The 25,358-nt window shown below is 45.1% G+C and overlaps 1 long non-coding RNA gene across 1 annotated transcript; it reads left to right on the plus strand.

Annotated features, from left to right (window-relative positions):
* The first annotated feature begins 1,637 nt into the window (after positions 1–1,637).
* LOC132673169 (uncharacterized) lies at positions 1,638–11,193 on the plus strand. The gene is made up of 3 exons (XR_009607894.2): positions 1,638–1,945; positions 8,884–9,025; positions 10,698–11,193. It is a non-coding gene; the product is annotated as an uncharacterized LOC132673169 (long non-coding RNA).
* The last annotated feature ends 14,165 nt before the right edge of the window (positions 11,194–25,358 follow it).

A 25,358-nucleotide genomic window follows, 5' to 3' on the forward strand; every position in this document is an offset into this window, starting at 1 on the left:
TGCCAAGTAGAACATCAATGAATGTTGAATGAATGAATAAACAATACGAGGAATAAGTCAATAAGAGGTCACACAAAATAGTCCTAGGTGAACCCAGATGAAAGAGCTGCTAATTCTGTTATTGGGATGAGTGGTGAGTTACAGTGAAAAACACCTTGTTTTGAAAGATGACTTAGAGTTTCCCTGGAGATCAAGGCAGGGAAGGGTGTTAACAAGCAGAAGGAGCAGCATGAACAAAAGCATGTGGATGAAAAAGCACACAAGGTATTTGAGACAATGGGAACCTGGCAAAGCTCAAGAACAGCTTTGAGTGGGAGGAAATGGGGCAGATGTGGCTAGAAAGGTTGTTTTAAACAAGTTGTTAAAGACCTAAGGGGTCACCAAAGGGTTTGAAGGCTGTAAAGTCACTGAAGTCTTCAAGCTAAGTAATGCCATGATCAGATCTTTAAAAGAAAAAAAAGTATTTGTGTCTTTTTTAGTAATTAAAAATCAGAGATCTAACCTCCTCCATTTTTATATTTCTTGCTACCTCATGAAGAGAAAAAACAAAGCCCAGCTGAAGCAATTCTTTCTTTGCCTGGTCTGAACTAGGCGTACTTTTTTTCTTTTCCTTGTTTTCTGGCCAATCATTTGGTGAAGTGAGTGCATCATACAGCTGGGAAAACACGAGCTTCTCCAGTTTGTTTGGCTTCAGAGCTATGTGGGTGAGCGCGAGTCTGGGCAGTGTGTCAGCTCCTTCCTGAAAGTCTGGGTCAAGGAAGTCCACAACACAACCTTGTTTACTTGATTTTGCTTTCAGTGTCGAGAACACTGGTTCTGAGGACTGCAAAGGTGTATGTGGTCACTGTTGGCTCACAACCCTGTAATTCCTTTGAAAAGATGATTTGATTGGGACAGCTGTGACCTTATTTTAATAACTCAGTGCCTTTTGAAACACCCAGATGAAAAGTGATGCGTTATTTTCCTAGTGGCTTTTGTTCCTGGCTGACCATATAGCTTGCTGGATCACTGGGAGTAATTCTGCAGGACCGAGTTTGCTGGACTGGCAGACTTGGCGGGATGGATGATGAGTGACCAGTCTGAAGCAATTCCTTTGGCTTGGACATGTGAAGTTACAGTTAATCAACAAGCGTTTACCGAGTGCGTGTTATATGCCAAGCATTGTCTTGAGCACTGGGATGAATAAGAGGAGTAAGACAATTTCTAACAGAGTCTAGTAACTAGACTGAAAACTTGTCAAAGGTAAAAAGCCAACTCTTTTTTCTCTTTACATTTTCCAAAGCGCATGGTGCAGTGTCTAAGTCAAGGCAGTGCCTCAATAATTACTGAATGTCTGAATAAAAAGGTGTATTTCAATTTTGCCCAACAAATATTTACTAAGCACCCACTATGGCTCGACGGTGTCTTACGTAGTAGAGAGGCAAAGATGAGAGAGACAGAGCCCATACCTTCTACGTGCCCACAGTCTGGTGGGAAAGACAGACATTGAAACAATTACTTAGTGTGTATGAATCTGAGCCTCAAGGAACCTGAGAACCCGAGAGCCTCTTGCCACCAGATCCCTCTTCTGGAACCCCCAGAAGAGGGTGATGGCATAAAAGAGAGATTCCAGGGTGCTGACCCAGCACCATGTCCCTTCTGATCGGTTGATGCCTTGCCTTTTTGACTGATAATACTTTACTATCATTCCTGTAGGTGGTTAACAGAGGCACAAAGCACTCATATACAGGGATCAGAGGAAGAAATAACTTCATGATATGAGAACGGTGCCTGATGAAATCAGTCTGGAAGGGAGGGATGCAACCTCCAGCCAAACCCAACAGATCAGGTGATGTTTTATTTCTAGGTATCTACTCAAAACCCCTGTCCCTGTGGGCACAAGGGGGACTCCAGATTCACGGCACTTACAATCCAGATGCAAGGATGCCCCTAACCGCTATTTCATGTAAGTAAAGGATTCCAGATACAGAAAATCATTCTGAAATGGTATTATAAAACATTTCAATTTTAAAGTTAATTTATATATTGTTTTTATTTCTTCCTATTCTAGAGCAACCATTATCCACAAGCCTAGTTTTATAACCGTCTTGGTTCAAATAAACTTGTTATCTGCTGAATCATTGGACTCACTCATGTTCAGTTGTGATCCAGAGAACCTTCCAAGAACCAGTTAAGAATCTTTAGAGCTAATCCTCCAGGCAGGGGAAAGAGGAGTGCTTTTGTTTCCTTTTCATCCCTTGCAGAGCTGATACTGAGAGTTTAGACATATTATGAAACCTTTAACATTCTGAAGAATTGAAAGAGATAGGAAGGCAGTGAGAGGTAGAAAGGAAGGACAAAAGAAGGAATGAAAGAAGGAGAAAGGGACATAGGGAAAAGGAGGGAAACAATCAACCACACAAAAAGCATACATTACTTCCCAAATCTCTCCTCAGATGTTCAGACTACAGATTCATAAAGTCCTCCAGCTGGAAAGGTCGATTTCCCACTTGTAAAAGCATCAAACATCACCTGAGCCAGTTTTTCAATAAGAACCACAATTATTCCATGGACATATGTCAACAGTTCTCTGCTCAATTTTATGAGCAAAAACAATGAAGCAAATTACACTTGCCTGTGTTCTCTAGATAATTGAAGCTGGCTTCTTAAAATTCAGGTGTTGGAATGTTGAGAAGAACATGCTAGCTCTTTTATTAACTCTTTTGTTTTTACACCATTTCACGCAAAGCAGGATTTCATAATGTTGACTACTTTAAAATAAATGACTGGCACAAGACTGGGCTAGTCTCTAGTCACTTCTCTAACCTTGCCTTTCTTCACCTCTTGCTTGGCACACAAACTATCATGCTTGGTTCCTGTGCAGACACCACACCATTTCCCCTCCAGGCATTGCCCATGTCCCCTCTCCATGGAATGGCCCCTCCCCAAGTATAGCCTTCCCCAGATGACCTTCCCCTCCCCTTTTCTGTCCTGGATAAGGAGCCCTTCTTCTCTCCTATCTCACGCTGAGCACATCTCCATCGTTGCCCTTACCACCGTGTGTTGTTAGTACCATATTTGCACATACACCTGTCTCCTCCTCTCCCCAAACACAGTGACTAGGCATCCCTCATTTTTCACATTCTTATGGCCTAGCACAGTACCTGAAAATAGTAGGTACTTGTATTGGCTATCTATTGCTGCATAACAAATGACCTCAAAATTTATCAGCTGAAAACAATATTTACTATCTCACAGTTTCTGTGGTCAGGAAATCAGGTGCAGGTGCCACTTAGATGGATGACTGTAACTCAGGGTCTCTCACAGGACAGCAGTGAAGCTGTCAGTAAGGCTCAGTCATCTCAAGGGTCAACTGCAGGAGAATCTGCTTCCAAGTTCACTCATGAGGCTGTTGGCAGGCCTCAGAAAGTTGACTTCCAAGCTCAATCACATGGCTGTCGGCAAGCTTTAGGGCCTTGTTGGCCGTTGACTAAGAATATTATTCCCTTGCCACATGAGATTCTCCCTAGAGTTACTCAAAACATGGCAGCTGGATTCTCCCAGAATAAGGGCTCAGAGGGAAAGAGACAGAGACAGAAACAGACAGAGACAGAGAGCGGGAGCATTCAAGCAAGATGGAGAAGTCAAAGTCTTCTTGTACCCTAAACTCAGAACTGACATTCCATCACTTTTGCTATATTTTTGTCTTTTAGAAGCAAGCCACTAGGTTCAGTCCATATACAATGGGAGGGGATTGCACGAGGACATGAATACCAGGAGGTAGAAATCACTGGGACCATCTTACAAGCTTCCTACCACAGTGCTCAATAAGTATACTGAAAAAATAGATGAATTTCTCTAGTCAGGATGAGTCTTTCCTTCCCTGAAGATCCATAGTGTTTGAACTCCTTACTAGGGAACACAGCACAGTATGACTTTCCAGCTGAGCATAGGTTTATGTACACACCAGTGAATCATAAGCAACTGTGTAAAAACAATGCCAAATAATATGCTGGCACTCAATAAATAATTGTCGATTGGGTAAATAAATGAAAGAAAGGTTGGCAGAGACTGGTACGTGTCCATCAATATTTTTCTTTAATAAAGGAATTTGTAATTCTTAGCTAAATACATAGGTGTGCCACTGGAGACTGCATTTCTCAATATCCCTTACAACTAGAGATGCCGTGTTACCAATTTTTGGCGAGTGGGAGGTGAGTGGAACATGAGGTGATCACATCGTTTTCTCCCTTCCCCTTGACTGGAATACAGAGGTTTAGGTGGGATTCTAAGAAGGAATAAATACAATGAATGTGGCAGGGCCACCCTATCAGCCATCTACCTCTCTACTAGTACATGAAGCTGTATCTTGCAAAAGTCACTGTGCTCTAGGGTCTTGTTGTAATATAGACTATTTCAGCTTAGAGTATTACCTGTCTGGTAGAGGATTTAAAAAGCAGGGAAGAAATAAGTCTCCCTACCCCAAAGCTAGTCCCAAGCTTTAAACATACTATACAAGTTCCTTAAATATTTGCTAGATTATAAATTGTGCCTGCAGACCTGCTGGGATGTGTTGGTAGATAAGAAAGGAACATTTAGTGCAGCACAGGGGATATAGTTAATAATATTTATGGTGACAGACAATAACTAGACCTATTGAGGTGATCATTTTGTAATAGATAAAAATATCAAATCCCTATGTGGCATATGTGGAACTCATATAATATTATATGTCAATTATAATTCAATTAAAAATAAATATTAAAAAAAGGAGTTTTTACCACCTTTCCCCTCGGTTAAGCAAGCACAGGCTTCTTTGGGTCAACTCTTGTAAACTTCGGAGCTGTGAGACTCTTCAGAGAAGCAACCCGTTAAGTGGCCTTAATTTTCAAAGCCTGAGGCAGAAAGCCACCACGGAGACACATAAGTCAGAATGGATTCTTCTCAAGGAAAATCTATCCACAGATTGAGGTTTCCTCACAGGAGGTTGGTTTGTTTTTCCCAAAAAGGAGAAGAGTTCTCAGCACATCCCCTGCAAAGGGCCAGGCTAGCAGTTTCTCCAAACTCCTGTGGCTGTCAAGGGCAGGTGGCCCACTGGGCAGCAGCAGCCACTGTCGGCCTTGCTCCCCACTTCTCTGCTCTTGGAGGCCAGCCAGCACTCGATCCTGGACGAGAAGGGCCTCTGCCTTAATCTGGAACTGGACAGGATCCATGGCCTCAAACTGAACGTTTTTGTTCTGTTTGTGTTCTTTACAGTATACAGACAGAAGGCTCCAACCAACACCATCCTCAAATGCCAAAATAAAATGCTCACCCAGCCAAACCATCTCTGCTGAGGCTAGCTCAAGGAGATGACAAAACCTTGTTAAAATACAGGAAGGGGATAGGAAGGAAGTGGGATAAACTTTCCTTGCCTGGATTGAAAATCTGTTAATAGGACAGATACATGCCAAGTACAGAGTCATTTGAAGGTGTTTCTCTTTCCTGGGAAGGTGAATTTGAGAAACCAGAAAAGAACGAAGGGATGAGGAACTCCAGTTGAAGTCTAGAAATTCAGGTGTCTTGAAATGTAGGAAGGCTTAAAACACCTGCTACTCCTGGGCCTTCCAGAAGCATTCAAGGTACTTAAGAAGACAGCCATGCCCATTACCAAAGATGATTCCATGTGGAAATGTTCTCATGCTGTTGGTGTTAGAGGGAGGGAGACAGTAAATCTGGCTGAGGGAGGGTGTCATGAAAGTGAACTGGAAGAACTCACTCTTGAAGGGTAATTAAGATTTCCAGGTGGTCACTGGCCTCCAGTGGAGGGCATGTCAGACTTCCACCCTCTGGAAGTCTGAGAGGCCAAGGCATGTTTCTGGAATTACTAGTGACATAGAAATATAGAATTATAGGGTACTCAAGTCAGGTCTTCAATAAGAAAAGTAGGGATGACTTCAGTTAAAAAGTATGTAGAAAATAGTGCTAAGGAGATGGAAGGAGATGAAGAGGCATTGACAGACCAGAGAGAAAAGAGAGATCCTGCTCTGTGGACTCCAGCTGTAACAGTGGCATAGGGTTTAGCAAAATGGCTATATAACTTGGTGATTTAACAAGTCTCAGGCTCTTGAGTCATCCACTGCATTAGTGTCTGTAACAAACTACCCCAAACTGAGTGGTTTAAATATCAGAAATCTATTGTCTCACAGTTGTGGAGGCTAGGAGTCCAAGATCAGAGTGTTGGCAAAATTAGTTCCTTCTCAGGCCTACGAGGAAGAATTAGCTGCATCTCTCTCTCTTAGCTCCTGGTGGTTCACTGGCGATCTTTGGTGTTCCTTGGTTCGTAGATGCATCACCTCGTTCTCTGCCTCCATTTTTAGATGGCAATTCCTCTGTGTCTGTGCATTTGTCTCTGCCTAACTGTCCCTCTTTTATAAGGACATAGTCATATTGGATCTGGCCCACCCTAATAACCTCACCTAAGATTAGTTACCTCTTTAAAGACCCTCTCCCCAAATAAGGTCACATTCACAGGTACTGGAAGTTAGGACCTCAACATCTTTTCAGGGGGGCACAATTCAACCTATCACATCCAGCTAGGTTTGAATCCCAACTTGGCCACTTTACTGGCTGTGTGGTTTTATGAAAATTACTAGCTGTGTGGTCTTGCAAGGACTGCTTAATATCCCTTAGCCCCAGTAACCTGTTTTAAATGGGACAAAGAGCACCCTTTGTGCAAGTTTTGGACAAAGTAACGGCTTCATAAGCATCAGTGGTTACCACTGCAGGCACTAGAGGACTATGTATGGAAGTCAGGCCCTGGCATCACTTCTATTTCAGGAATGTAGACAAAGGGACCACTGACAGATCCTTATTTTACTCATTTCTTTCCTCCCCCACCCCTGGTGCCTGGAATCTTGGAGGCTCAATAAATATTTTCTGCAGATTATGACTCTATAACTCAACTTCATTTTAATTTCGAGCCACTGTCCTTGCAGGGCGACAGAAACCAAAACTCTGCCAATTTGGAGTTTCCCTCTCCATTTTCCTGGGATTGTGGCTAAATTGCAGTGCATTGCATCATGCCAGGCCTTGAAGTAGAAGCATGGGAACTGGTTCCTATTTCACTGGTCTACTGTCCCAGTGTCCTGGTTGGTCCTCAGGCAGCAGTCGCCACAGGCCTTGTTCCCATTTGAATGCTGCCCGAGGTCTGTGGGGCTCTCCACCACCTGCATGCTGCACCAGGACATGGGTCCCTTCTGTTGCCTCCATACTAGCCTGGAATAGAGTCTGTCTGAGGCTTCATGTCTGCAGCCCCTCCCTGATGGGGTCTCCTTGTTTCCTCCAGGGCTCTGACAGTGAAGGAGGTAGAGTACCTCCTTTCAGAGGACCTGCCCAAAGCTTTCCCCTCCCCATGCCAGCCCCTCATTCTGAGACCATCCTACCTCGACTCTTATTAACATGCCCCTCTGCCTCCCCAAACCCAACTAGATTGGAGGGATCTTTTATCTTCAATATTCCCCAGACATTTTGGGTATACCCCAATCCTCTCCATTCCCTTAAGGGCTCCAGTTTTGGAAAGCAATGCCAGGAAGAGGCCTGTGGGCTCTTTATGCCTTCTTCACAGTGCCTCCCCCAACCCTTCCCCAGACCAGTCTTTTGCCTCCCAGGGGAAATATACCAGGAAAGGAAAAAAAAAAGTTAATATTTAAAAAATATTATTCCAGCTTGTTTCGGTAAATAAATAAATGAATACATGGCACTGGCCCAAGGTGCTTGATCCTGAACCAGTTTCATGAAAAACCTCTCTCCTGAATTTCCACTAACACCTTTGTGCCTGTCAGAAGGGCTTAGAGCCCCCACACCTTTCCTACCAGAAGTCTGAGCTCAGGGTCAAAGTTTCTATGGCATCTAGGTGCTGCCTGTCCACCTGCCCTGCGTGGAATCACAGGTTTCTTCCCCTGTGCTCTCAAGCATGGCTGGTGGTTCTAATGAACACTTAGCACTTAGCCCTGCTGCCTGACATTATTACAGTTAATATTTTACATGGCTGACCTCCTTACTGCCTGGAACCAGTTCTTACTCAATCTGTGCAACAAAGGGAAAGCTTTGCCACCTTCTACCCAGTGACCTTGGGTGACTTACCTAAGCCTCTCCAAGCCTCATTTTCCTCATAAGTAAAATGGGGGTAAGAACACCCACCTGTAGGTTGCTCTGTGGATTAAGTAACGTGGCCTAAGTAAAGGCCTGAGCCCGTGGCCTGATAGCGGGTGGCTGTTGCTGTGCATGACTGAGGCTGTGGCTGGCTCTACCAGGCTCTCCTGAGCCTCATCGGTACAGAGAGGGGCAGTCATGCTAACAATGTCACCACAGCTGAAGGAACCCTGCCTGTGGATTTCACCCAACAGAAGAGCACTCACTAAAACCCACGTTTGTGTAAACTACCCCATATTAAGATCAGTGTTCATCCATTCAGTAGCTAAGCACTTAGACACATCAACTACGAGCCTGGTATTTTCATACACCTGAAAAAAAAGGGGCTCCACAGGGAGAAAGACAAGGATAGAATAATACCAAATGGGCTAAAACAACATGGTTTAAAGTACCAAGGGATCATGGAGGGAAATAATCTGTCTGCTTGTGGTCATTTATTTACTACCTTCATAACCACCTGTGTTTCCAGAAAGGATCTAAGGAAGCCTGGGAGAAATAAGGAAATTTGCCCAAGAGGCCATCTGTGAGCTCTGGCCCTAAAGACTATCACTAGGCATAGCAGTGAGGACAGACGCTCCCTGGCCCAGGGGTCAACCTGTGCAAGGGCCTGGCTGTGTGGACACACCAGGCCCAACACGCCACTTTGCCCAGGAAGGACACAGAGTGCTCGTTCCCAGATATCCACATGCCTTACTCTTTCACCTCTTGCAGGTTTCCGTTCGAATGTTGCTGTCTCAACAAGACCTTCCCTAACTACCAGCGGTAAGCTGAAGCCAGCTACCACCAGCTCACGAGAGTAGACGGTGAAATTTTCAGAAAATCTAAAAGCCAGTTAGTATATACAATCATTAATGTGAGTCAAATTACATAAACTTACAATTGAATTAATTGTATTAGACATCAAGGTTCAAGATACCCAAAGCTATCCCTTCTTAATTATTTTACATCTTACCAGTATATATACTCAGTTATTTATGTGTATGGCGTCCATAAGGTAGAAATACTATGTAATGTTGTGCTACTGTGTGCACTTCCTCCTAATTTCTTATTTAATGACCTCACATTCATAGTTTACAATCTTCCATGGCACCACTGAAATTGGCCACTACTACAGAATCGGGACATTTCTGCCCCCAGAAAGCCAGTTAGGCAACATTTACCAGTACACTACTGCTAGCCACCTTCCCCCTTCCCACCGCTGGCCCCATGTACCTGATTGATTTTTACAACAGAACCTATTGCTTTCTATCACGTTGCCCAATTTTTCAGTATCATCCTTTCCTGAGCCATCACAGAATATAAGCTCCATGAGGGCAAGGATTTTTTTTCTATTAGGTCCTTCATGCATCCCCACACCCACAAGAGTGCCTGGCACCTCGCTGGCTCTCAGTAAATCTGTCTTAAATTAATATTGGTGAATGCTGGTCTCTGAGTAAGACCGTGGAGGCAGCGGCCCCTCCCCACCACCTTGCCTTAGCCCAGCTGCGTCTTCTGACACACAGGCTGACCTGACTTGAGGCCTCTCTTTTTCTCCCTCATTCTGTCTGTCTCTGCAGTCTCCCTGCTGTCTGCAGCATGAGGAAAGTCTTGAGTAAATGTGTTCCTCGTGGGGTCCTTGGGTGGCTCATTCGGTCAGGCGTCCAGCTCCTGATTTCAGCTCAGGGCACGGTCTTGCGGTTCGTGAGAACAAGCCCTGCGTTGGTCTCTGCACTGACAGTATGGAGCCTGCTTGGGATTTTCTCTCCTCCTCTCTCTCTGCCCCTCCCCTGTTCCCATGAGCTTGCTCTCTCTCTCAAAATAAATAAATAAACATTTTTTTTTAAGTGTGTGCCTTGAGACCCCAAGTCAGGGGAATTGTCTTTACCTTGCCAGACTTAGTCACAGGCCAAAAGTATTCAGCACATGTCTCTTATGTTCCCGAGACCAGTGCTATGGCACCTCTAAGGCAGTGGGTTCCAAGTGGCCCAGACCAGTAGCACCAGAAGGACTTTGCTAGAAATGCAAATTCTCAGACTCTGCCCCAGTCATACTGAATCAGGAATTCTGGGGATGTGAATTCTGGCTGCTGTAACAAAATACCCATAGTCTGAGTGGCTTATTAACAATAGAAAAGTGTTTCTCACAATTCTGGAGGCTGGAAGTCAGAAATCAGGGTGGCAGCACGGTTGGGGGAGGGGCCTCTTCTGGGTTGCAGATTTCGCGTTTATCCTTACATGGTGAAAAGGGCTTGGGAGCTCTGTGGGGTCTCATTTTTATAAGAGCACAAATTCCATTTATGAAGACTCTGGTCTCATGACCTAATTACTTCCCAAAGTCTCTACCTCTTAATACCAGCACACTGGGGGTTAGATTCCAACACATATGCTTTATGGGGATACATTCAGACCCCAGCAGAGGGCCAGCAATCTGTGTTTCTGAGATGCCAGTGCAGGAGATTCTGAGATATGCTGAAGTCTAAGAACCACTGATCTAAGGCAGTGGTTCTCAAATGGGGCTATGTTTTCATCTCCCCTCTCCTCCCCCAGTCCCTCCAAGGAGACAATAGGCAGTGGCTGGAGACACTTTTGGTTATCACAGCTGAGAGACTGGTACTGCTGGCATCTTGCGAGCAGAGGCCTGGGATACTGCTAACCTCTTACAACATACGTGGCGGCCCCCGTACAAAAGAATTATGTGGCTGAAAGATCAAGGGTACTGAGGTGAGTGACCTTACCACTCTAAGGTAGCCTCACTTCCCCACATCCACCCAGCCCTCCCTTCCTTCTTTTCTGTAGGGTTTTCTCAGCCCCTCACAGCTGTTAATAACCGACATGCCAACCTCTAACAGTCAACTGTGAGGAAGACAGAGGAGACTGCGGACTTGCTTCAGGATTCCCTGAGCTGAGGAACACAGACACTTCAACTGACCTTTACAGCCCAGTGTGGTAAATGTTAGCATTGGGGAAATATGAAAGAGGTTATTAAACCCAGGCTTGGAACATCAGGGAGGACTTCCTGGAGAAAGTAGCTTCAGTGTTAAGACTTCAGGCAGAGGAAGACTGAATCGGAGAAGGGTGTATGGGGGATAGCTTTTATTATGGAGCACTTTCTGTGTTTGGATCACTATGCTGAGTATTTTACTATCTCATTTAATCCCTGAAATGCTTTCTGAGGTTTATACTATTGCTATTTCCGTTTTATAGCTGGGGCCACTGAAGCCTAGGTATATTAATAACTTGCCTAAAGCCACACAGCTAAGAAATGTTGAAGCAGGGCTTTGAACCCAGGTCTGTAGATTCCAAAGCCAGACAGGAAGGGATTGCTACTTACAGAGGACAAAAGGGTAGACTGGGAATTTTTTTAAACACACTTAACCCTTGTGTTACGAGCTGAGTTATGTCCCCCCAGAATTCATATGTTGAGGTCCCAACCTCCAGTACCTCAGAATGTGTTTATACTTGGAGAGAAGGTCTTTCAAGAGGTTATTAAGCTAAAATGTGGCCATCAGGGTGGGTCCCAATCCAATATGATGGATGTCCTTACAAGAAAACGAAATTTGGACACAGAAAGATATCAGGGATGTGCATACACAGGAAAGACCACGTGAGGACACAGTGAGAAGGCAGCCACGCGCAAATGAAGAAGGTGGGCTTCAGAAAAAGCCAAACCTGCTGAGCACCTTGATCTTGGACTTCTAGCCTGCAGAGCTATGAGAAAATGAATTTCTGTTGTTGAGGACCCCTCATCTGTGGTATTTTGTTATGGCAGCCCTAACAATCAAACTGTCTGGTACGTTGTTTCGATGGTGGGAAAGTTTAAAAGGCATATTAGCTATGTTTTGTTTTCTCTGCTGTAAAATAGAAGAGAATGAGAAATCTAGGTCTCTGCCCTCCCCTCCCCACGACGACATGCAACTCCAGCTTCAGGGGCATCTGCTGAGCCAAAGCTGCTGGGAGACAGTTCTCTTTCCTGGCTTTTGCAAGAGACAAATTCGTTGAGATTTACACAGTACATCCTAGAAGGGAAGGAGAGATGGGAGGGCCTTAAGCGGTAGAGGTGGAATCTCTGAGGTGAAGAGGTGATAGAAATATGATGGTGCCACCAAGCGGGACCCAAACCTCATTTCCTTACAGAACCACAGGGAATGATCATTGCCCAGCCAGGCAACATTTGGCCAATGTTGCTGACCTGGGATACTGTGCAACAGAGCACTGGCACCTCAAGGCATAGATCATGGACATCTTGGTACCTGCCAGTGTGGATCCAAGACTGCAGGCAGGGACTGCTAAGAAGTTTTTCTCTACTATGGACCCTAGAACTGATACCGCTTCTGTAGGATGTGGGTGCCTTTAGTACCAATAAAAGTTGAGACAAATCTCCCATTAGCCCAGAGAGATGGACCCAACTTAGACTGAGCTGAACTTAAAGGTAAGAAGAAATGTGATATTTTTTGCACATCCACACTTGTACATTAAGATTCAAACGGACCGGGGCGCCTGGGTGGCTCAGTCGGTTAAGCGTCCGACTTCGGCTCAGGTCATGATCTCACGGTCCGTGAGTTCGAGCCCCGCGTCGGGCTCTGTGCTGACAGCTCAGAGCCTGGAGCCTATTTCCAATTCTGTGTCTCCCTCTCTCTCTGATCCTTCCCTGTTCATGCTCTGTCTCTCTGTCTCACAAATAAATAAACGTTAAAGAAAAAAATTAAAAAAAAAAAAGATTCAAACGGGCCACGCTTTATTTTCAAAACTGGGATACAGAAAAGCAGGCAGAAGCCAGTTCAAGGCCAACTGAAATCACTTCTGTCAGCAGGGGAGACAGTGAACGCAGGAGGAGTAAGCTACCCTGTGTTTTCTTCTGGCTCTGCCGCTGTCTCTTGGCTCTGTTTTGTCTCCTGACTAGACCTAATTATGCTTGTCATCTGCATCAGAAGGATGGGGCTAAGATTAACAAGTTAATGTGGGTAAAAGCTCTTGGAGCTCAGTAGATGAAAGGAGATCTAATTAGCAAGGCCAGCAATGACCGCAGGCAGGCCAGTCAGGGCGGACTCCGCCCTTTGTACTCACCAAAGAGCTACTTATAGCTCCTGGGAGGGGCCTCTGCAAATTCCACCCAAGCCTTCAGCACTGAGAGAAGAACCTTCCACGTTTTCTCCTTGCCCTAGGATTTTGTGATTCTTCGTGGGTGGAGCAAAATGTGCACTCCTCTGAACAACTGAGGAAAAGGATCAACTCTCATTTCTTTTTTCTCAAGGCAGGGTGATCTACACAAATAGGGGTTAATGATGCACAGGGAGGCAAGCAGAGCATAGAGGTCAAGTGAGTTCAGCCATGGCAAGAGATGGATGAAGGTTCAAATCCTAACTGCCATTTACTGATATGAGAATCGAGGCAAAACACTCAATACCCTTGAGACTCTGGTTCTTCCTTTGCTCACATGAGGATAATACTTCCTACCTCCAAGTTGTAAGGCTTAGATTATTCATGCTGGACACCAAAAGCACATGTTTTAATTAACATTAATCAATAATAGTAGCGCCTGCTACATAATAGCTGCTTGAAAAATTGGTTGGATTGAACTCTTTCATCCGACAAATACTGAGTTATCTACTGCAGGCCAGGGAAAATGGGTGTTGCACACCCTGGGTATACAGTGATGAACCACAGACACAGTTCTGTCTTCACAGAGCCAATGTGTCTATCAGATGGCAACCTCTCTCAGCTCTCAAATTTTCCCTCCATGTTGTCCTTCTACTCCTAGAAGGCATCACTTGAGAACTTTTTTTTTAAATAAAAAAAAACCCCTAAAATCTGTTCACAGGTTTCTTTTCCTAAAAGAAAAAGACTGTTGATTCCACTCTAGAGTTAAAGGAGATTATTAGTTTGGAGTACCCAGATGAGCCAAGAATTTTAAATGCCAGACTCAGTCTTTTAACCTTTTCCCTTTAGCTCTGTGGCGTATTCCCCAGAGTTGAGTTGCTATTTTACCTGTTATATAAATGGCAGCCTGGCAGGAGTAGAACTGTGGGGGGAAGAGACTGTAAGAAAGACTGGTTCTCATTGGCCCTTCTCCTTCTGGGCACTCACTTATCACACCTCCCCTGACACTGGTTGGTGTAAATATTTAGTTAATGGCTGTGCCCCACACTGCACAGTGACCTACAGGAGAACAGGGACCCCGATGCTGTGTCCTGGTTGAACCTCCAGGCTGGCGCTGCCTTCTCTGTGTGTGCTGTGGCAGGCAGCCTTCCCTGGAATTACCCTGCAGCCACCCTGAGAAGTGGCGCTCTGATCGAGCACCTTTTGTGCATATGGAATATGAGGCACAGCAGGGTTCATGACTTGCTGCAATTCTACAGCTAGTGAGCTGCAGAGCCACACCTCAGACCATACAGTTAGGCTCCAAAGTCCTCACGCTCACCCCTTCCACCATGCTGACAGATACTTGACAGATATTTGGAGGGTAGGGATAGGTAGGGGACAGGCTGGCTGGACGGATGGGTGCTTGGGTGCAGCAGGGGCCACATTCCAGGTCTGTGGGCTTCAGCTGCTGAGCTCCAGAACTGCCCCAAGAAGAGAATACGGTGCAGGCTGGTCTCTCTACGGATGAGCTGGATCACCTTGGGCAAGTTACTTCCTATTTTAAGCCTCAGCTTGCTCTTCTGCAAAATGGTGATTTAAAAGAAACAAACCAGTAAATCAAAACCACAGTAAGATAACACTTCACGCCAATTAGGATGGCTACTCCTTATAAAAAAGAAAAGAGAAACAAAATAACAAGTGTTGGCAAGAATGTGAAGAAGTTGGAACCCTTGTGCAGTGTCAGTGGGAATGTAAAGTGGCACAGCCAACTGTGGAAAAGAGTTTGGTGATTGTGCCAAAAAACTAAAATAGAAATACCATATGAACCAGCAATTCCACATCCGGGTATATACCCAAAAAAGCTGAAAGCAGAGTTTCAAAAAAGGTATCAGTACACCTATATGTTCATAGCAGCATTGTTTATAACACCACAGGAGGAAGTAACCCAAGTGTCCATCAAAGATGAACAGATCAACAGCATATGATATATACATACACCAGAATATTATACAGCCTTGAAAAGGAAGGACACATGCTGCAACATGGATGAAACTTGAGGATAGTATGCAAAGTGAAATAAGGCAGTCACAAAAGGACAAAGACGACATGATCCCACTCATATCATGTGCCTAGAGTAGTCAAATTTGCAGTGACAGAAAGTAGGAGGGTATTTGCCAGGGGCTGGGGTAGGGGGAAGACCAAACGAGTTATTGTTGGGCGGATACAGAGTTTCCTGCAACAGGAAGTGGGTTCGGGACATTCACAACAATGTGGATGTACTTAACGCTACTGAACTATGTACTTAAAAATGGTCAAGTGGGTAGATTTAATGTTACGTATTTTACCACAATTTTTTAAATTAGTAAATTAAAAAGAATTTCTTAGCAGGAGTGTTGTGAGGGTCAAATGGGATACAGTCTGGCACATGAACTGTAGGGAGTTAAGGGGTTAATGGCCCAACTATCTTAGGATCTCCCTCAGACTTTGCACTTTATTTTTTTTACATATGAAATTTATTGTCAAATTGGTTTTCATACAACACCCAGTGCTCATCCCAACAGGTGCCCTCCTCAATGCCCATCACCCACCCACCTCTCCCTCCCACCCCCCCACCTCTCCCTCCCACCCCCCCAACCCTCAGTCTGTTCTCAGTTTTTAAGAGTCTCTTATGTTTTGGCTCCCTCCCTCTCTAACCTCTTTTTTTTTTTTTCTTCCCCTCCCCCACGGTCTTCTGTTAAGTTTCTCAGGATCCACATAAGAGTGAAAACATATAGTATCTGTCTTTCTCTACATGACTTATTTCACTTAGCATAACACTCTCCAGTTCCATCCACGTTGCTACAAAGGGCCATATTTCATTCTTTCTCATTGCCAAGTAGTATTCCATTGTGTATATAAACGACAATTTCTTTATCCATTCATCAGTTGATGGACATTTAGGCTCTTTCCATCATTTGGCTATTGTTGAAAGTGCTGCTATAAACATTGGGGTACAAGTGCCCCTATGCATCAGCACTCCTGTAGCCCTTGGGTCAATTCCTAGCAGTGCTATTGCTGGGTCATAGGGTAGATCTATTTTTAATTTTTTGAGGAACCTCCACACTGTTTTCCAGAGCAGCTGCACCAGTTTGCATTCCCACCAACAGTGCAAGAGGGTTCCCGTTTCTCCACATCCTCTCCAGCATCTATAGTCTCCTGATTTGTTCATTTTAGCTACTCTGACCGGCGTGAGGCGGTATCTGAGTGTGGTTTTGATTTGTATTTCCCTGATGAGGAACAACGTTGAGCATCTTTTCATGTTGGCCATCTGGTGTCTTCTTTAGAGAAGTGTCTATTCCAGACTTTGCACTTTAAAAGGTTTCTATACCTTTAGCCCTAAAGAAGTGATGAGTACTACAAGACTTTTATCCTGTGTGGCAGGCCACACAGAGAGGTTTATTGTTGGTGGTAGTTTTTTTTTTTTTAAAGCAGGGAAGACTTTGGGTGCAATTGCCAACTTCAAAGCAGATACCTCTTACCACTGACAGCCCACAGGCCCAGGGAGTGTTTGGAACTAGCCTCCAGGCAGGGTAGGGTTAGAACAGAGCCTTACGGGGTGAGGTCCCATTTTTATGTCTCTGCCAGACACTGGTGCCAGTTTGCTACCAGCTGCCGGCATCTTTGATGCTGCCAATAAAAGGTTCAGGAATGCTCACCAAGCCAGAAATGCCAGGCCTCCACCCCGGTCAGCGCCCAACACAGCCATCTGCACTAACTCTCTGAACTGTCTGCAGAGCAGGAACAACAGATTCCAGGAGCGGAGCCCTGGTGTTTTGCATATTTAATCTCCACAACAATCTAATAGGGTGAGTGTGGTGATACCCACGTTTTCGGTGCGAAAACTGAAGTTCAGAGAGTTAAAGTGACTTGCCCAAACTGGTGAGTGGAAGGAACTAGATTTGGACGTAGGTCTGTCTGGGGCTGCTCTCCATTTCATCATGCTGCGTTGGAACTGAACGGATGACAGGCTGACAGACTGACTGACTGACAACTTTGGGGATTGTGATTTCCAAATGCCTTTCACCGGAGGATTTCAAAGCGGTTTTCAAGAATTCAACAGTAATTTGTTGAATCTCTCCCCTGCAGACATCACAGGGTACTGGATTTGTACAGTCAGACATAGTCATCTTTGTCCTTAGGGAGCTGACAGCCCATTGGGGAGCAAAATGTGTGATAAGAGCAATAGCTCACATAAGCTGACCTCCTGGGCTAGCTTTCACAGGAGCTGTTTTATTTAAGCATACCAAACTAATAGCCTGTGAAAGAGATACTATCACGAGAAGTCCATTTTTCAGATGAGAGGATAGGCTTAGGTGGGTGGAAAAACTTACCTATGGTACTAGACCTCACCACTGCTCACTGTGTTGTCCTTGGACTTTCCTGCTTGTCAGCGGTCTGCTAACAAAAGAAGCACAGAAATAGCGTACCCGTGTTTTGCAGTAACTCGACAGAACAATGTTATGTTTGTTGAATATTCTCGTATAACGTTATGTTCATTTCTTTTTACTTCATCTCATTTTTAACGAATTCTATTTTATTTTACAAGAGTATTGGTCTGCAGCAGATCAGGGGTGGGGGCTAGGGGTGGATCCCTGCTCCTTGGCCACAGAGAGATAGCTGGGGAAGCATTGACCCAGCTTGGGATTTGACCTGGGAGTCTAACTTCAGAGCTCGTGCTTGTCCTCAGGGTGGAAAAACAGCTGCTGCCCCTCCAGGCACCCCACGTGCATTCCAAGGAGGAAGATGGGAAGACAAAGGGCAACAGGGACATGCCAGCTAAGCCACATGCTTCCTTGGGGTTTGGCAGTCATGCCAAGTTTGTTCCCTAACGCACAGCCTTTGTTCTCGGTATTTTCTCTTCTGCCGATAACCAAATGGCTCGCCCCTTCATTCCATGCAGCTCTGCATCAGAATGTCACCTCCTAAGGGAAGAGGCAGTTTCTTCTCCTTGTCTAAAATAGCACCATTGTCCTTTTCCTACTAAGCTCTGTGCCGTCCAGCATAGCAGGCACTAACCGCTCGTGCCCGACGGGCACTTGAAATGCGGTCGGTCCAAATTGAGGCGTGATGGCAATGTCACATACACAGTGGATTCGAAGACTTAGTTTGAGAGAAAAGAATGTAAAATATCTCATTAACAAATTTTATATTTACTACCTGCTAAAATGACAATGTGATGGGTATGTTGCATTACTTTAAATAAAATATACCATTGAAATGAATTTCACCCATTTTTCTTTACTCTTTTAAATGGGGCTACTAGGAAATTTGATGTGACTTTCATTACATTTCTGTTGGACAGAGCTATTCTAGCCCCTGGCATTGCTTTATTCTCCCTCATGAGAACGATCACCACCAGACATTGGAGGATATATTTATGTTTTATTTATCATGAGCCTCTACCGTTGGAATGTTAACTCCACAATGTCAGGGACTTTATTTCCTGTTCCCCAGTGCCTAGAACTGTGCCTGGCATAAAACAGGCATTCCAAAACCTTTAGGAATGGATGAATAAGTGAACAAAATCAACCAGAGAGTCTCTCGGTATCATTCCGTATGTCTGACAATTCACTTAAAAATATGTTTTTGTAAAAACTGGGATGCATGTTTGCATATTAACTTTAATCTCTACTACCCTCAAGGTAGTTAGACAATATTCAAAGTGCCCTACTTCACAATCCATACTCTAGAGATTGCTTAAGCTTTTCAAATATAGAAACCTATACCAGGTGCTCGTTAATTAGCATTAGAAATGCCAAAAATAATTATTCGTTGCCAAGTAAAGAGCAGTGCTCCAGGTAGCATAGCTAGAGAGACCATAAAGCTCAACTTGCTTGCAGAGAGCTAGGTAGAAAAATCGGCAAATTTGGTAGCATTGTACCCCAGAGCAGTTCTCGAGGACCCGTGCCTCCCTCTTGGTGTAGGACTTTTATGCTTGGTCCCTCTACCTGGTGGGTTGGAGAGGATCTTTCCACAGGATGCATATGGGATTTTTCCCCTCCTCTCTCTTACATGTAGGAACTGACCATGGATTTTGTGCCTAAATTGCTAATACAAGTCTGACAGAATTTGGTCCAAAATGTGCTTTCATATGTAATAGCACATCCCCAGGTGGCAAGATGAGTGGAATGGGATGTGTGCCCTCATTCCCATCCCATCTTCTGTGATAGCTGGAGGCTGCTGATATTTAGGAAAAGAAACTGGCAGTTGTTAAACCAAGAGACTGGCTTAGGCCTATTAGTGAGAGACAGACTTTTCATCCAGATGCTGCTCCTTAGTTATGATTCATCTTCAAGCTCTCCCTCCCTCCGAGGAACAGAGCCCTGACGCTGGCTCAGACAGTGCCTGTCTGCACTTTGGCTCAGTGTTTCTGGTCTCTTCCACACCTGTTACAACAAGCTACGGCCAGGGTGGCAGACAGCACCTCCACAGCGTCAGAGGTCAGGGCAAGTTGCTCAATCTAAGATAAAATTTCAGAGACAACTGACATTCTCACAGCCAGGCCTCTGGAATTAGCTCTGGGCCTTTATTCCCCCTTTCGGGGACAGAGAACTTCAGCTTGTAGAAACTCTGGTAGGCCCTACTTCAGATCCCCAGCCCAGGGGCTACTGCCCTTGGCCAGCCCCGGGCATTGCAGACAGGCGGTTTGTCCACACACATACCAAGCATCGTCTGTGGGCTGAAGAAACATGTTTCTCACATGCATACACAACATTTTCTATGCTGATAGACAAATAAAATTCATTTTGCTTGTGTTGCCACCTTCACAGAAACTTGTTGTCCATATCTGAATCCATAGATCCTAAAGGCGCAAATGCTATCCCTCAGGGTCACCGTACTTAGAGGCTGGATATAATAAGCAGAGCTTATTATAAATTTCTGAGCTGGAAGAAAGTCCAGAGAGCACCAGGATCAGTGACTTTCAAATTCTGGGAGGCAACATCTTCTTTTTCTAACTAAAATGCAATTTTAAAAAGAGAGACAGTGATAAAACCCCAGAGGTCTCCTTACACAAGCATGCACAGAGCGGCTGGCTCACCCCAAGACTACCCTGGCAGGTCTGAGCTGATCTGCTTCTCAGTCACTTGTGTTCCACACACAGCTCCAAGCCCTGGACCTCTTCAGCCTGGGCCTCACCACCCCTCCTTCTGGAGGGGTCGTCTATTCATTCTGTTATCCAACAAACATTTATGCTCACCTACTGTGTGCCAGGCCCTGAGAAGAGATTGGTACGTGAGCCTGCAAGGTTGGTCACACAAGTGCACGGTGGTAGTGTGGCGGGGAAGGCCACACAACCAGAAGTGGAGCCTGTGCCCCTCAATGGGGCTGGGGAAAGCTTTCTGCAGGAAATGATGTCTTGGGTGACCCCAGAAGGTAAGCGGGTAGAGAAAAGGGTGGGACCAGGGTCAGAAAGATGGTGAATTCCTGGCTAGGGAATCTCGCACAGAGGGAAAAATTACAACTAGCCCACGTGACAAAGATCTAAGTGCTTCTGCAGGTATACAGTTGTCTGAGGTAGGTGCTATCATTTGCCCTATCGTGCAGGTGAGAAAACTAAGGCATGGAGCAGTTAAATAACTTGCTCAAGGCCACAGATCTAGAAAGTGGTATAGCCAGGATTTGGGCCCAGATTGTCTACAACCAGAGTCTTTGTGCGTAACCACCGTGCTGTGCTGCCTGAGATATCAGAAAAGCAGAAAAACCCAACTTGACCAGGTTCCTTTTGATGTGGCTGGCTCAGAGGTATGGCTGGGGAGGTAGGAGATCTCCTTACACATGCCAACTTTGTTCATAGTGCTGAGGAGTCTGGGCTTGTTGAAGGGTTTTACACAGAGATGTAAAATGAACAGATTTCACTAAATTTTCTGCTACCAAGCCAGATTCTTATGAGATCACCCACACTACTCTCATAATTTCCCACCTCCTTGTTCACCTCAGTCATCTCCAGAAGGTCAAGGCCCACTCTTAAGTCACCCACTGTCACCCCAACCATTAGCTCCATGGTGCTCTGCACATCTATTAACCTGACCAAGCGTCACCCTGCCCACATTTTCAGCAGCCTCCCAGCCCATATCTTTACCCCTTCTTAGAATGTTCCCCCGAACTCTTGCCCTGACTAGTGCCTGAATTTGTCCTAGAAGTTTTGCTTCCATTGCTGCTACTTGAAAGCAGGTTGGCATTTTCCCCTTCACACCCTGCCCATGCCACACAACCAGGAGACGGGATGGGTGTGTACCTTGCTTCCCATGGCCACTTCCAAACGATTTTACTTCCTTTCCCTTCCACTCTCTTCCTTGGAAGTTCATTTCATCAGACCTGCCCCTCGCTTCTGGATCGCTGCCCTCTCCTGTCCACTCTGTCTCACCCCTTCCACTGATGACCTATAGCATATTCTCATTCCCTTGCATCACCATCATGCTTGGTCACTTCATAACACAGAGGGCCATCCATCCGATACCCAGGCTGCTCAACCGTCACCCCTCTCACGCTAAAGGCACCTTCCTCCATCCTACCTAGCTCTCCTCCTCCTTGGTCATGTCAAGTTGTAAACTGCACTAAATGCACCGCCTCTGAAACTTCAACTTCAAATGTCCTAGCCTCTATGTTCCCAGCTCACTTTCTCTGGTCCAGTAAGTTTTCAACCTGTGGAGACCTCCAGTGATTCTTAATCCTACCACTTTGTCGTCAGGCCTCACAATCCCCACTCACCTTGGATTCACATGGACTCACAGTTCTTTCCTATAGTCTAGACTCCCTCCACCAAGCTCACCTGCCAAGCTCCACCTTTCCATCACTCGCCTGCACCTGAGCCTCTACCTGTTCTCACTGAAGCCGCTGATGATGAGGATGGGATTCCTTTTATATCTATGGTGCAAATCTCCAGTGGGCAATCTCCACCAACTGGCAAACACTTCTCTAGTATCCTCACTTCCCACCCTCTCGGGAACTATTGTTCACATCTCCTTTCTCCTCAAAATTCCTACACCACTCCTTCCCTCACTCAGTGGATGGCCTTGACTCGTAGTTCACTGAGAAAAAAGAGAAACGATCACATAGAGACTGCCACATCTTCTCTCTGACAAAACTTCCAACTTAACCCAGCCTGTGCCCGCATTCCTCCTCTTTCTGTAGAGGGCATGTCCTGCTCAGGTCAGCCCCAGCCCCAGCCCCTCTTCATGCCCAGATGGAATCCCCTCTTGCCTTGTCTTGGACAGTGCTTCTCTAGGTATCTGTCTTTCCTGCATCAATTTCTTCCTTTCCACTGGATCGTTCCATTTGTTCTCCTTCCCCTTCCACAGAGGGTCAAAAATCAAGGCTCTCAAAAATGAAACCAAAACAAACTTCTTAGCCCCACGTTCCCCTCCAGCTATTGGTCTACAGGTCTACTCTCCGCCACTATAAAACATCTTAGAAGTGGTTATCTACTGCAGCTGTCTCCCCTTCCCTCTTCTCTTCCCCACCCACACCTTCTGAGCTTCTGCCTCCCCATTTTGTTAAGACGGCTCTTGGCAAAGTGGCTACTGACCTTCAGATGACGAACCCAATGGTCTGTTTGCTGTGCTTACTAGAACTTTGCAATAGCATTGCACGCAGCTAACCAGACTCTCCTTCCCGAAAGACTTTTTTTTTCTTTCTTTCTTTTGGTTTCTGTGACACCAAACTCCCCTGGTTTTACCACTACCTCACTGGCAGCTCCTTCTTCATTTCCTTTGCTGGAGTCCTCCTCTTTGACTTCAAATATTAGAGGTCTTTTCTATATTCTTTCTCCCCCTTGGTGATCTAATTCCATCCCACAGCTCATGTACCAATTTAAGGCTATGTTTCTTGAATCTAAATCTCCAGCTGTGTACTTCTCAGCAGATTTCGAGACTTAACATCTCCAACCACTTCCTGACACCTTCATGAGGGGAACAAATAGACCTTTCGAATGTAATGTGGGCATAGCCCTGCTTTTCCTTTCCCTGTCACCCTGAACTTCATCGGGCTTCCCAAACCTGGTCAATGACACCGCCACCCACTTAGTTGTTCAAACAAAAAAAAAACCCTAGGATTATCTTGATTTCCTCCTCTCCTTTGTCCCCATCAGCTATTGCTCTTTGCTTTCTCTTCCGAAATACTCCCGGTATTCATCTGCTTCTCGCCTCCTCTGCTATTGCCACCCCCAAGTCCCAGCATCTTTCAGCTTGACTCCTGCCAAAAAGCTCCTACTCAGACTCTCTGATTCCTCTCCTGCCCCTTCCCCGATGATCCATTCTTCACACCCCTGCCAGAATGACCTTTTTGAAAAGTAAAGCATAATATGTCACTTAAATCGTCCAAAATGATCTGAGATGACTTGGAATAAAATCCACACTTCTTGTCCCAGCTCACAGAGTCCTTCAGGACCTGTTCTCTGCCTACTCTCCCTCTTGTTAGCTCTGCACCACTCAGCGACCTTTTTGGTGCTTCGGATTCAAAAGGTTGTTCCAGCCTTGGGACCCTAGCTCTGTCTCCACTCTGCCTAGAATGCACTTTCTCTAGATGTTTGCATGTATGGATCCTTCTCAAGCATCAGCTGAAGTACAGCATCCTCAGAGAGGCCTTTCCTCACCATCCAACCTAAAGAATCACTCCACTACCATCACCACCACATACACATGTGATCACACTCTCTTGTTATATTTTCTTCAAAATTGGTGAAGAAAAAATACCTGGCATTTTCATATTTATTTGTTTGCTTATTTAGTGTCTGTCTACCTCCCTCCCCTATACCTTTGCAACCCATACACATACGCTCTAGACTGTAATCTATGCTTTTTCCTGTTCACCAGCCTAGAAGAGTAACTGATACTCAAAAACATACTGGATGAATTAGAAACTATGGATTCTACATTCCAAAGTCTAGAATCTGTCCCTATAGCTAGATGTATTGTGAGAGCAAGCATGAGCAATCAAGAGAAAGATTTTCAGATGAAATATAAAAAGGCCTTTCAAATAATTAGAACTGTAAATGGATTGAGCTCTTCTAAATTTTTTAATGTTTATTTATTTTTGAGAGAGAGAGACAGAGCATGAGCAGGGGAGGGGCAGAGAAAGAGGGAGCCACAGAATAAAAAAAAATTTTTTTTTAATGTTTGGATTGAGCTCTTCTAGAAAGAGGGAAAGGCTCAAGGAACTATTATGCAGTACCTTTATTATTTAGTACCTATTTAGTCTCATTCTCACAACAACCCTGCAAGGAAGGTATGTATCATTATGTACCCCATTTACTTATGGAGAAGCAGGTTCAAAGGTGTTAAGTAACTGGCCCAGGGTCACACAGTAGGAAGCAGCATCTGAATTAGGGATGTTTATTCTAGATCCCATGCTTTTAACCGCCACACTAACCTGGCCCCCCTACTTTGCTCCTCAAGCCTCAGGGCCCTCAACTGCAAAAAGATGGCAAGGACATGCTTCAGAGGCTGTCACGAGAACTGCAGGAGATAATGCACTTAGAAGAGCTTAGCCAGTGCCTTGCACACAAAGTGTACTTATTACCTGTCCATTACAAGTAGTATCAGTATTGCCCAGTATCACAGTTAGTGAATGGGAGAGCTAAGACATGAAAACAGGCCTGGCCAACTCCAGAGCCTATGATTTTCCCATGGAGTTGGGTGGGAACTAGGCAGATGTGCTATAGAAGGAAAGGTACTCAAGGACAGATGATCCTCACAATCCCTCCTGACTGAGAGGGTATAGTCCCTGCCTTTATCTTTATGGGCCAACAGTAATCAGAGTTAGGCTGGGTAGGGAAGGTGGTCCTTCATCCCGCTCTATTTCTGAGTGGCCACGGCATGACGGAAGCCCAGACAAGGTCACTTAGCATGATGCTCATTAGTCAAACCAAGATGAGTGTGCATACCTCCCCATACTGCCTAGGGTGAACAGGCAAGTCCCTTCATCTCCTGAGGCTGTGGTTCCTTCACCTACAAAATGGGGATAATAACGGGACTTACCCTCAAACATGGTACGGATTAAAAGTGTTAATACACATATACTACCTATTACTGTGTCTACAGAGCCTTGCAAAGGCTAAGAGGACCTTCTCTAAGTAGCGGTTATGGTAATTAT

Source organism: Panthera onca, chromosome C1, assembly GCF_046562875.1.
Source record: "Panthera onca isolate mPanOnc1 chromosome C1, mPanOnc1 haplotype 2, whole genome shotgun sequence".
In the NCBI taxonomy this organism is placed as follows: Eukaryota; Metazoa; Chordata; class Mammalia; order Carnivora; family Felidae; genus Panthera; species Panthera onca.